Below are 12,327 nucleotides of genomic sequence, written 5' to 3' on the forward strand. Positions count from 1 at the left end.
CCAGGCACTGTGGTTATCACTCAGATTCTACTTGAACCCTGGGAGTTGCTTTTGGTTCACCCCTCATTTTTCTTCTGAGACGAACGAATGATAGCTGTCTTCCAGAAAGTGGCTCTGAGTAAGGAGGACAAACTTGGACAGTTGCAGAAACACAAGATCTGGATGAAGGGCTTCCCTAACCAGGTCTTGAAGCCCTTTGTAGAGGATTCCAAGTACAAAAATTGGAGCTCCTTTTTGTAGGTAACAATCTGCTGCTGGTCAGTGACTAGCCCAAGGTCAAGTTCCAAGATCGTTCTGGATAGTTGTGATGTTCTCCACTGTTCCTCATTGCTGACTGATATCCCATTCCTGGCCCCAGTTCATCTGCTGCTATGAACCAAAGGTCATTTACCATGAATTTAGCAACTGCTTCAGAATCAGCGTTGGCTGGAAACAGTGTCCCACCACACTGGTGTCCTCCCACATACTCTGCCTCTGGGCTCCAATGCTGATGTCTACACCCAACATCCCTGAGCTCTTTGTAGGCACCATGTGCTCTACTAAACAATTGACTTTCATCCTTATTCAATCCTTCCAAAAACTTGATGAGAGAGACATCAAGACTGCCAGACTGTGTGGGTTCTGTCACCAAATTGGTCATCACTGTTAAACTACCAAGAATCACCCTCGGAATGAGACGGCTCTTTCAGTCAATAATAACATTCAACCGTAAAAAATAATGATGATTCTGCATGGGGTAGGGACTCCTAGTTGCCCTTAACTATTCTTTGTTTTATAGTAGTAAAATCCTTAGTTTAGCCAGGCAAATGGCTGCCTATAAAAATAATACATTTCCCAGCCCTTCTTGAAATTCTCTGTAGCCATGTGACTAAGGTCAGGCCAGTGGGATGACACAGAAGTGGAGCATTTCCAGGGACTTTATAACAATTGCTTTGAACTCTTTTGATAGCATCCTACATACAAAATACATTTTATATTATGTTGCATATATTATAGGCCCATATATATTTCTGAAACAAAAGCTTTAAGTAGAAATATTTACCTTTACTGTGTGGTAAACACTCTGATATTGTCTATTCTATTCTATTTCATTTTTAAAAGTTATCCATTATATTGATTTTAGGACCCACTAGCGAGTCATGACCCACAATTCAAAAAGCATTGTTCTACCAGAAACATTATATGTACTCTTCTTTTTTTCTTTGTCTACGCTACCGTCTCGATGCCTGAAACAAATACCTTCACTTTGGACCATGAGATCAAGGCCACACACAAAGGAGTATCAAGATGGAAGCTACCTGGGTCTCTGATAATATAATACAGCATAATAACTGTAAATTACCTACCTGGGCTTTTACATGAGAGAGATACAAGTTTCTATCTAATTTAAGCTGCTGTTATATTGAATTTTCTGTCCCTCATGGGCCAAAAGAATACTAACTAATTGTGCTAATGAATTGTGTGTTTCCTTTCAGATCCATTTCTCTCTATTTTCCTGCTTTGCTTTTTATTGGGCTGGCCAAAAATTTTGTTTGGGTTTTTCCGTAACAGCTTATGGAAAAGGTGAACCACCTTTTTGGCCAACGCTATATTACAAAGGGGCTGAGCCCTGTGTTCTGACAGTGGCGGGTAGTCGTAGGAGACAGGAAGGCAGAGGAAAAGGAAGCCAAGGTATTTCTCCTGGGCTCTCTGTCTTGGATGGTGGCTTCACCAACAGCAGCTGTGTCTCCTCCATGGCTCCAATCCCCGCTGGACATGGTTTCATCTTCTGTTGGGTGACCTCAGCTCTTGCTATCTGGTAACACTAGCCTATCCCTTGATCTCTTTAGCACAGGAATGGTCACAGCTTCCTGCTACGGCTGATCTCTGGATCTCCTCACCTTCCCTCTCTGGCTTTGAGTTCTTTGATCCCCCATTTAACCAAGTCCCCATATTACATTTCCTCTGTTCTAAATACTTAAAGTAGTTGCAGTTTTCCTGACCAGCCCCTGACTCACACTAAACTATCATAGAAAACACTTCAGGTAAAATTTCTCATTTCCTCCTCATCCTATAAGATAGGCACTATTCTTTGCTGTCTCCCTCCCCTTACAAATGATGAAACTGAGGCCCAGAAACATTACATGACCAGCCCTGGTCACGTGGTAAGTGTAGGGGTGTCCAACTCCAAAGCTACTAACAACAGCCTAACTTTCAGAGAGCTTGACCTCCTTTTGGATTTTTCTGACTTTCAAAAAGTAATCATTTTTTATCATTAACATTTTTATCATTAACAGTAAATAACAATCATTTATTGTTATTTTGCAAAGGTCTAGACACAAAAACTGTTGGTATGACATCATTTCATGTAACCCAAGTAGGTGGTCTCCACCCTCTAAGACATCCCCAAAGCAGCCAATGTCCTTTAACCTCTGCCTTACAAAAAGTTTCCAGTCCCTTCCCACCCTGGGTGAGGAGGGTGCTTTCTGTCCCTTTACATCAAAGTCTTAATTATTCTTCCAGGGCTGCATTTACTCATTCATAAAATGTTTACTGAGTGCTTAGTATGTGCCCAAGGGCTAGGGTCTGGGGCTGAGCAAACATGAATGTGACTCAGCTCCTGCACTTAAAGAGCTCATTGTCTGGGAGGAGAGATTGGTATATAAAATAATGAAAGCACACAGAGAAGGCATTCTTTGGTGAAATCCAGCACAATAACAGCATAGTGAAAGTGTGGATCTTGAGCTGGTTCTTGAAGAATAAGTAGGAGTTGGGAGGCAAAGGGGATTGGAGGAACATTTCAAACTGAAGGAACCAAGATATGCAAAGGTTCAAAGGCGTAAACCATTTCATTTGCATCAAATGTGGGTATGTAGCTTACACACCAATACGAGCCTCAGTACTTTTGTATTTACCCAAGAGTATGTATATCTGTATGTATGTATGTGTGTATTTATATGTATGTATACATAATGTTTATGTATATATATTTATTTTTACATGCACTTCATATACATATACACAACACTTCTAACTACATACCTATATTTTATATAGACATTACATATACTATGCATTTGCATATAAATAAACACAGATATGTATACATATAAAATTATATTTATATTATATATATAAATATAGACATACATACCTTCTTTGGTTCTCTATTTTCCTTTTTGACATTATATTGATCTAACTTACCGAATAAAAGAATAAAGATGAACAGAAGAATTAATGTATTATTAAAGTAAGAAAATCTAAATGCTGGGATCCGTGACTGTATTCACCACACTAACAAATACCCAGGGGAAAGTTATTGAAACATAAGCCATAGACACATAGCTTTGTACAAGGACATTCCTTCATAGGGGAAAGCCTAAATGCTTCTTGCTGGCTCAAGTTCCTTTCTGGAAAACTATTAAAGAATGTGCCCCGTCCTTGTTATGTTTCAGCTGAAAGTAAAATGTGAATAACAAAGGATATTTTCCACTAGGCTGGAATTAGTTCACATTTATCAGTTTGCAAAATGATAGTCTGTCCAAAATTCCTTTTGCTCAGGGCAGTATGACTCTGGGAGAAAAAAGGAATTAAAAGTTGCTGCCCAGAGTTCTCTAAAGGCCTTTTGCTAACCTACTGAATCCCCACCCAATGTCCTCCGTGTCATCCATTATGTCAGTATTTAGGGAGGGGGGGCTTCCTAGGTTGCCCTCCACCTCAGCTCTACCAGCTGAACCCACCTCTGGATGGATTATAACATCTGCAACACCGGGGTAGCTTTTGCATTGCTTCACGTTTTACGTATTGTCTTACCTCTCCAATTAGGGTATAGAGTCCCTGAGGACAAGCAACCTCTCATATGCTCGGTTCTTTGGAACAATTACACTGTTTTCTAAAAAAATATCTCCCAATGGGTTTCCCTTCTTGGTGTTCCAGTTTTCTTTTGCCCTTCTGCCCTCAGAAAAGGGAACATATAAGTTGCCTTGGGGAGGAGGAGAAAATGATGTAGAGGAAGAAAAAGAAAAGATAGTCCTTTTGACACCAAGAAGTAGGGCCTCGGAGGAAAAGAGAGAAGGCTAAGGCAGGGAGGGAAGATGTGTACCAGGCTGTCTTCTCTGGCCTGAAACCCCAGTGGGTGAGGGGGAAGGAGAAACTTGAAAACAAGCAGATATGTCTGATACAGGTGGCCCTGCAGTGATAACAGTGCCACCACGCTGTGACTCAGAGATGGCAGAGAGGCATAGCAATGTAGAAGACAGATCTCCCCTGCTTTCTCAAGGAGCCCGGGTTGGCAAGGAGAGGATTCCTAGATTTGCTGTCTCCCTAGAGAAGGCTGTGGAGGACGCAGGGGCATGAGCCATGTCCATCAGTTCCCCAAGAGGTTGTGGTAGGGTCCTGCCACTAGGAATCAGAGGGTGCAAGTTTCTGCCCCTGTAGAATTCCTAAAACCTACAAGTTGGGGAGGAAAGTCCCAAAAGGGCCCTAGAAAATGGGCCACCTGATAGAGTTGGCAGCAAGATGCCATCAGGACTGGAGACATGAACATATGTGGCTATCAGCAGCTGGAGCCATCACTGAATAGACCAGATGTTTCTTTGACTAAAAACTATAGCAGTGGGTGTGATGAGAGCAGTGCAGCCACACTGCATCAGAGGCTGACCAGGACCCAGGAGACAGGATGGGGGGCAGGCGCCCTTCTGTCACTAGGAGAATAGGAAAGTTATCCTCCAATAAGACTAACCTCGGGAGAAAGGGAAAGGAAGGCCCCCTGAAAGGGGAGTTGTTACCCTAAAGAGAGCAAGTTTAAATGAAATAGACAAATTGAACTGAAAGAGATATTGTTGATGAATGCATTTAAGTATATTTTCCCTTTTACCAATGGGATGGAGCCTATTGAGGAACTTTAAATTCATCAGAAAAATTTTTTTTAAGTTACAAGTTTCTCCCATATTCTGAATTTTATGCTATGAAATATTTGACGGGTCTATATTTACTAGTAGGGATTGGCTCAGAGAACCTTACGTGTAGTAGGCATGAAATAATATGTTGGGAAATAGGAATCCATAATTCCCTTTGCCCACTTAATTGCTACATGGATTATCAAATTCCCTATCCACAGCTAATGGAAGTTTCCATGGCTTTATAATTAACCAAAATTTAATGTCTGAAGATAGTGATTATTGATTAAGTTTATACTTGAACCTACGTATGTACAAATTCTGCATTTACTGATGCATCAGTTCCATTTCAAAGATCTGCCTTACTTGTGTTTACTGCACTTGTCAACCACTCTTAGCTACTTCCTAATAAGACACAGAGACTTGGACCAGAGGGGGAAAAACAAATTGATTTTGCCGCCTTAGTGTGTTCTTAAGATTTGCCTCTGTCACTGTCTGCCTGTCATCACCTGATTATATTTATTTACCACCCATTCACTTATCTATACCAACAAGTCTTAAGAATTAAGGTTAAGTACTTTTTACCACAATGATAAGTTGTAACAAAATTCTCATATGTATGCCACTTTACAGTTCACAGAATTTTTCTAACATTTCATCTCTTAACGACCCCAGATCTCTCTATAACCCATTCTAATCAAGCCTTTGTAGCTACTACTCCACTGATAGTGGCTCTTGTCAAGGTCGTCAGTGACCTCTATCTTGCAAAATCCAGTGGTGAACATTGAGTCATTATCTTACTGACCTCTCAACACCACTAAAAACACTTTCTGAAAACATTGTCTTCACTTTGTTTTCGGTCATCTATTGCTTATATTTTTAAAATTTATGGTCTTCTCCTATCCTTTTTTCTCTGAAAAGAAATGTTGAAGGGACCCACGTTTCAGTCCCTGGCTTCTCTATTTTCACTTTCTAGGAGATCTTAGTCAGCATTACACCTTCTGGTACTTTGCTAAGTCCTAAATTCATTTCTCCTGTTCCAGCCTCTTTAGTCTTGAATATTCAAGTTCTCCTGGTTTTTCTGCTTGTGTGTTCAAGAGGCATCGCAAACCTAATATGTCCACCTCAGCCAGACTTCCCAAATGCATGTTTTTCTGGTCCCCACTTATCTTTCTAGTTTTTGGTCTAATGACTACCTTGACTCTACTTCTTTTATATGCCCTCATTGTGGCTTAACCACATGTTTGACTCTAACCTTAAATTGACCTCCACATAGGGTCTTGTCTTCACTTCAACCTGCTCTAGACCTGTAGTTCTGCTTTCCCCATTGACTTCCAGGTTCTGCCTCTATTTGCTCCTTTTTCATGGTAAGTAGCTCTAGCTTTCCTCAACAACAGCAGCTCTTTGTCCTATATCCCAGACTCTGGTTGCCTGCGACTCTGGTGTTAATATCTACCTAACAGCTTACTTTTAACGAAAACCTAGTGCCTTTTAATAACCAGTAAATCCTGGTTCCTTGATACTTTCTTCTTTAACAAGGACTGTATAGAGTACACATCATCAGAGCATCATCAGACAAGATTTATCAAGCATTCAATTGCATATTGCCTTGTTCTTGCCTTTTAGGTGATTATCATCAGCATTGGCTGAGAGGTTCATCTCCATTACCACTTCCAGTTGATCGGTATTAGCTGCCTGGAGGGCATTTGGGAAGGATTTGAAGTCAGTCAACTCAGCAGAAAAGAATGCTATGATCTAACGGTAATGCTTACCATCTACACTGCACAAGGGAAACTTATTCTATGCATTTGCCATCCATATATGATCTAAGATATTCTTTCTCAAATTCTTTTTCTGTAGTATACCAATAGAAAAGTTCACTAACATAATTAATTTTTCATTAATAATTTTAAATAAAACAAATACTATTATTTAGTAGTAGCAATAGCACTGCTAATACTAGATACCATTTCTAGCATAATTCACCCTTTGCCCAACAATATACCAAGAATTTTGCTCAACTGACTCATTTAATTCTTACAGTTACCCTGTGTGAACATTACTATTATCTCTTCTCACACATAAGGAAACCAAGACTTAGAGATATAAAGTAATGGCTACAAGTTCTGTTCACTGGTAAGTGGTAGAATTATTCAAACCAAAATTTGTCTGGCTTCAAAGTCATGCTCCTAAAGACTTTGTTAGTCTGTCAATAAGAAGTTTGTTTAAAAAATTTTAAGAATTTGATGAGTAGTATATATGAAGTGCCCAAATCTTTTTTTCCCTGTTTTATTGAGATATAATTGACATACATCACTGTATAGGTTTAAGGTATACAGCATACTGATTTGACTTACATATACTGTGAAATGATTACCCCAATCAGTTTATTTAACATCTATCATCCATCATCTCCATCATTTCATTTGGATACAAAAAGAAAAAAAGAGAAAAAATATTTTTTTCCTTGTGATAAGAGCCCTTAGGATTTACTCTCCAAATAACTTTCATATAAATCATACAGCCGTGCTAACTATAATCATCATGTTGTACATTACATCCCTAGTACTTATTTATCTTATGACTGGAAGTTTGTATCTTTTGACCACCTTCATCCAATTTGCCTCTGGCAACTGTAAATTTGATCTCTTTTTCTATGCGGTTTGGTTTGGTTTGGTTTTGGTTTCCACATATAAGTGAGATCATGCAGTATTTGTCTTTCTCTGTCTGATTTATTTCACTTAGCATAAGGGCCTCAAGGTCTACCATGTTGTCACAAGTGGCAGATTTCCCCCTTTATCATGGCTGAATAATATTCCACTGTGTACACATACCACAACTTCTTTATTCATCTGTCGACGGATGCTTAGGTTGTTTCCATGTATAGCTATTGTAAATAATGTTGTTATGAACATGGAGGTGAGATACCTCTTTGACATAATCTTTTTGTTTCCTTTGGATATATTCCCAGAAGTGGAATTGCTGGATCATATGGTAGTTCTATCTTTAATTTTTTGAGGAACATCCATACAAAGTACCCAAATCTTAAGTGTACAACTCAATGAATTTTTACAAACACTAACACTCATGCACCCACCATTCAAGTCAAGATCTAAAACATTCCCAACACCCCAGAAGACTCCCTCATGTTCTTTCCCAGTTTCTACTCCTCCCTAGTAGTAGAAATTCTGACTTCTATCACATAACTTAGTTTTGCCTGCCTTTGAATTTCACATAAAGGGAATCATACTGTCTATGGTCTCTGTGGCTGTTTTCGATTGCTAATCATATGCTCGTGAGCGTCACCTGTGGTGCACAGATCCTAAGGTGACTCTCAGTAATTCCGACCTACATCCTGTGCCAAAGGGATTACTAAATGGCAGAGATCACTCCAGCTGACATCGTCAGAGAAGTGACACTGAAGTTCAGTCTTGAATACCAAGCAAGGTTTGGAGGTGCAGATCAGAGCAGGACAACTGATTTGGGCAGGGCAGGCCAGCTGGCCAAGCCACTCAACAGCCACAGTTCTGGCTGAGGTGCAGGAAGCAGCAGATAAATCTGGAGGTGCATTCCCTCAGCCCTAGAGATGTGGCTAATGATACACTATAGGAAGCAGGACTACTTAGTATTCCATAAAGAGCCTCTTCTCCTCCAGCTACTTCAGTGATTCCAGTGTCTGGTTTTCAGAACCCAGCCTTTTTTTTTAATCATTAATTTTTATTTGCGAGATTTTTAGGGTGATTTTGGTGAATGTCTTAATTGCATTTATTTTCTCCCTGTCCTTATACTCCAGAACACAATGTTTTCTTAGAAACTGTCATTATTCTAGTATCCACTAAAGAAGTATTCCAGTCACATCCAGCCAAGGAGGAAGCAAATGTTCTCATAAGCATAATCTCTGCCTGTATTGTTTCCCTGTACGCTCAGCCTCCTGCCTTCACAAGTTTCCTCCTGAATTCATTTATTTCTGATGGATATGCACAGTTGTCAACAAATGTTGTATTAAAAATAGATTTCCGTATTTCCTAGGAGTGCCTTGGGACTAGAGAGGCAGCATCAAAGGAGTGTTTTCTACACAGTCTGCTACTGAGACAACTATTATGCACACCAAGCTTTTCAGAAATCTGAAAAAAAAATTGTTTCCAATGGCAAAACTGACTTATAATAACAGAAATAATATAAAATGCTCTGAGTAGTAGTCTTGCATTCACCAACAGTTTAACCAACTCTCTTCTGATTTATCCTAGCCCTGAGGTTATCAGAATGCTCAAATCAGGTCAAATGGAGAACTGGATTGAGGTGGCAAATTCTAACTTTTGGGGGAAAGAAAATTTTAGAAAAAATAGCAACTAAGTCAGAAGGGGCTAAAACTAAGTTTTCTCGCCCAAATATGATGTATCAGACCCTGTTCTCAGCATTTTTGTACATGGTCTGTGCCCTGACCTTTCCGTGCATTGTAGATATCTGCTGCCTTACTTGTGTACATGTACCTGCACTCATGTGCTAGCAAGTGGTTCACATTTAGGCCTCTCCAGGCTGTGGCTCCTTCCTGTTCTCCTGCCTACACCACTCCCTTCAGGGGCTACCCCTGACAGTCTGTCCTTGGTTCTTAAATCCCTCCTCCTACAACCTGCCTCATGCAAGCTGTGTTCACTAATCCCTCCTTCCTTCCCTGCTTCCCTCCTGGCTTCATTTAACCTAAACCAGGCTCCTAGAAGGAATTTACATATCTGTTAGCTTCAGTGTGCATGACCCGTTCTTGCTTCAGGCCAGGACTTATCTGGGTAGGGTAAGAGTTTAACTTGAAGGGGGAGTTTACTTTTCCTGTTGAAATGTAGACAGGCAGACTGACTTAAAGACCCATTTCCATCAGTTGTACTATCAGTTTGAGAAAGTTAAAAGAAAAATAATTAGGAAGAAGATAAATCTTAAAGAACAACTAAAGCATGTAGATGGCATTCACCTTTGGATATTATAGCCCTAGTTGAATTGTCAGCAATCCACTGTCTTTAGGTCACCCCATCCCAACTTCCCAGCCATCCTAGGGTCAATATCGCACGGGCAGACTCTCAAGCCCTTTACCTCACTTTTTATAATGGAACGAAAAATATTTCTATCTTGCCATCAGTCTTCTGCTACAGCCACTGTCTCCTGAATTGTCATGCATGTTCCAACTCCGTGTTTTTACTCACGGCTTCCTGGAATTCCCTTTCCCTCTTCTCCATCTCTCTAAATCCTTTCTGTTTTAAAAAACTTGTTTGAATCAAAGTCCTCTACAAATTCAACCCTCACCACCCAGTGAAAATGAGCTCTTCCTCCACTCATACTGCTGGTGTAATTCGGCAATTAAAAATTTTCAGTGCAATAAATATTTATTGTTTACCACGTGCAAATTACCATCTAAGATACTCCAAGATAAATAAAACACTTTTAACCTAAGTAGAGTATAAAATAAGTACTCATAACCAAAAGCAAAACATGCTATGTACTAGGAGGCATGTCAGACAGAGCTGTAGGGGTTTGGAGAAGGAAGGGGAGAAAGGAGCTAACATTTATAGAATGGGTATTACAGGTTAGACTGAAAATGCTGGACACTTTATATTGTCATTTAACCCTCACAACAACTTTTTTTTTTAATTATTATTTATTTATGGCTGTGTTGGGTCTTCGTTTCTGTGCGTGGGCTTTCTCTAGTTGCGGCGAGCGGGGGCCACTCTTCATCGCGGTGCGCGGGCCTCTCACTGTTGCGGCCTCTCTTGTTGCTGAGCACATGCTCCAGACGCGCAGGCTCAGTAGTTGTGGCTCATGGGCCCAGTCGCTCCGCGGCATGTGGGATCCTCCCAGACCACGGCTTGAACCCGTGTCCCCTGCATTGGCAGGCAGACTCTCAACCACTGTGCCACCAGGGAAGCCCCACAAAAACTTATTTTATAAGGTTGGAAGTTAGGGTAAAAAAAAATGTTTAGAAAAAAAGGAACCAAGATTGCATACCTGATTAAGTGGTAGCATAGAATTTAAATCTAGCTCTGTTTGGCTTCAAAGTCCCATTCTTTCTGCTTCTCTTATCTAGTTATAAATTTCAAAAAGTTTTCATGAAGAAGGAGGCATTTGAGATGAGGCTTGAATCATGAGTAGGATGAAATACATTAGAGAGAGAGAGAATACAGGCGTGTCTCTATTGCGCTTTGCAGATAATTGTGTTCTTTACAAGCTGAAGATTTGTGGCAACCCTGAGTCAAACAAGTCTATTGGCACCATTTTTTTCCAACAGCATTTGCTCACTTCATGTCTCTGTGTCACGTTTTGGTAATTCTTGCAATATTTTAAACTTATTCATTATTATTGTCTTTGTTATGGTGATCTGTGATTAGTGATCTTTGATGTTAATACTATGACTTGCTGAAGGCTCGAATGATGTTTAGCATTTTTAGCAATAAGGTATTTTTATTATTTTTAATTGATATTTTTATTGAATAAAAGATCCTTTAAATTCTATAATGCTTTGCAATTTTCAAAAGTTTCACACACATGATTTCACATAATCCCATAATGACCCTTTTTTCCCCTATCCCTATATTGGCCCTCCCCCTTCCCTAACCTCACTGGCAGCAACTAGTTTGTTCTGTATATCTGTGAGTCTGCTTCTTTTTTGTTTTATTATTTTTTAAAATATTTATTTGGCTGCGCCAGGTCTTATTTGTGGCACATGGGCTCTTCGTTGCCACGTGCAGGGTCTTTTTTTTTTAGTTGCGGCATGCGAGATCTTTAGCTGCCGCATATGGGACCTAGTTCCCTACCAGGGATGGAACCCGGCCCCCTGCATTGGGAGTGTAGAGTCTTAACTCCTGGACCACCAGGGAAGTCCCTTTTTTTAAATTTTAGCAACAAAGTATTTTAAAATTTAGGTATGTACATTGTTTTTTTAGACGTAATGATATTGCACACCTAATAGACTACAGTATAGTGAAAACATAACTATTATACGCACTGGGAAACCAAAAAATTCATGTGACTCACTTTATTGTGATATTCGCTTTATCGCGGTGGTCTAGAACCAAATCCACAATATCTGTGAAGTATGCCTGTACATTCCCCAGTGCTTAAAATTCATAAGTAAAGTACAGAGATAAGAAATAGGATGAGTTTAGGTAACAGTGGATAGTCAAGTTAGACTGGCCCATAGACTATGTGGAATGGGCCAATAATAGAGTAATAACTGTCTTTTATTGTGAGACACCATTTCATGTGTAGAGTCTCATTCAACTCTCCTAGCAACCCTATGAGATATCAGTTAACTTTTCTGCTTAAAACACCACCCCAAAACACAGTGGTTTCAATTAGCTCACAATTCTGTGGGTTGGCATTTTGGACTGGACTCAACTGGGTGGAGGGGGGGCGGGGTTCTTTGGCTAGTCTCGCCTGGACTCACTCCTGCAGCTTATAGTCAGCT

Source organism: Orcinus orca, chromosome 1, assembly GCF_937001465.1.
Source record: "Orcinus orca chromosome 1, mOrcOrc1.1, whole genome shotgun sequence".
Lineage (NCBI taxonomy): Eukaryota > Metazoa > Chordata > Mammalia > Artiodactyla > Delphinidae > Orcinus > Orcinus orca.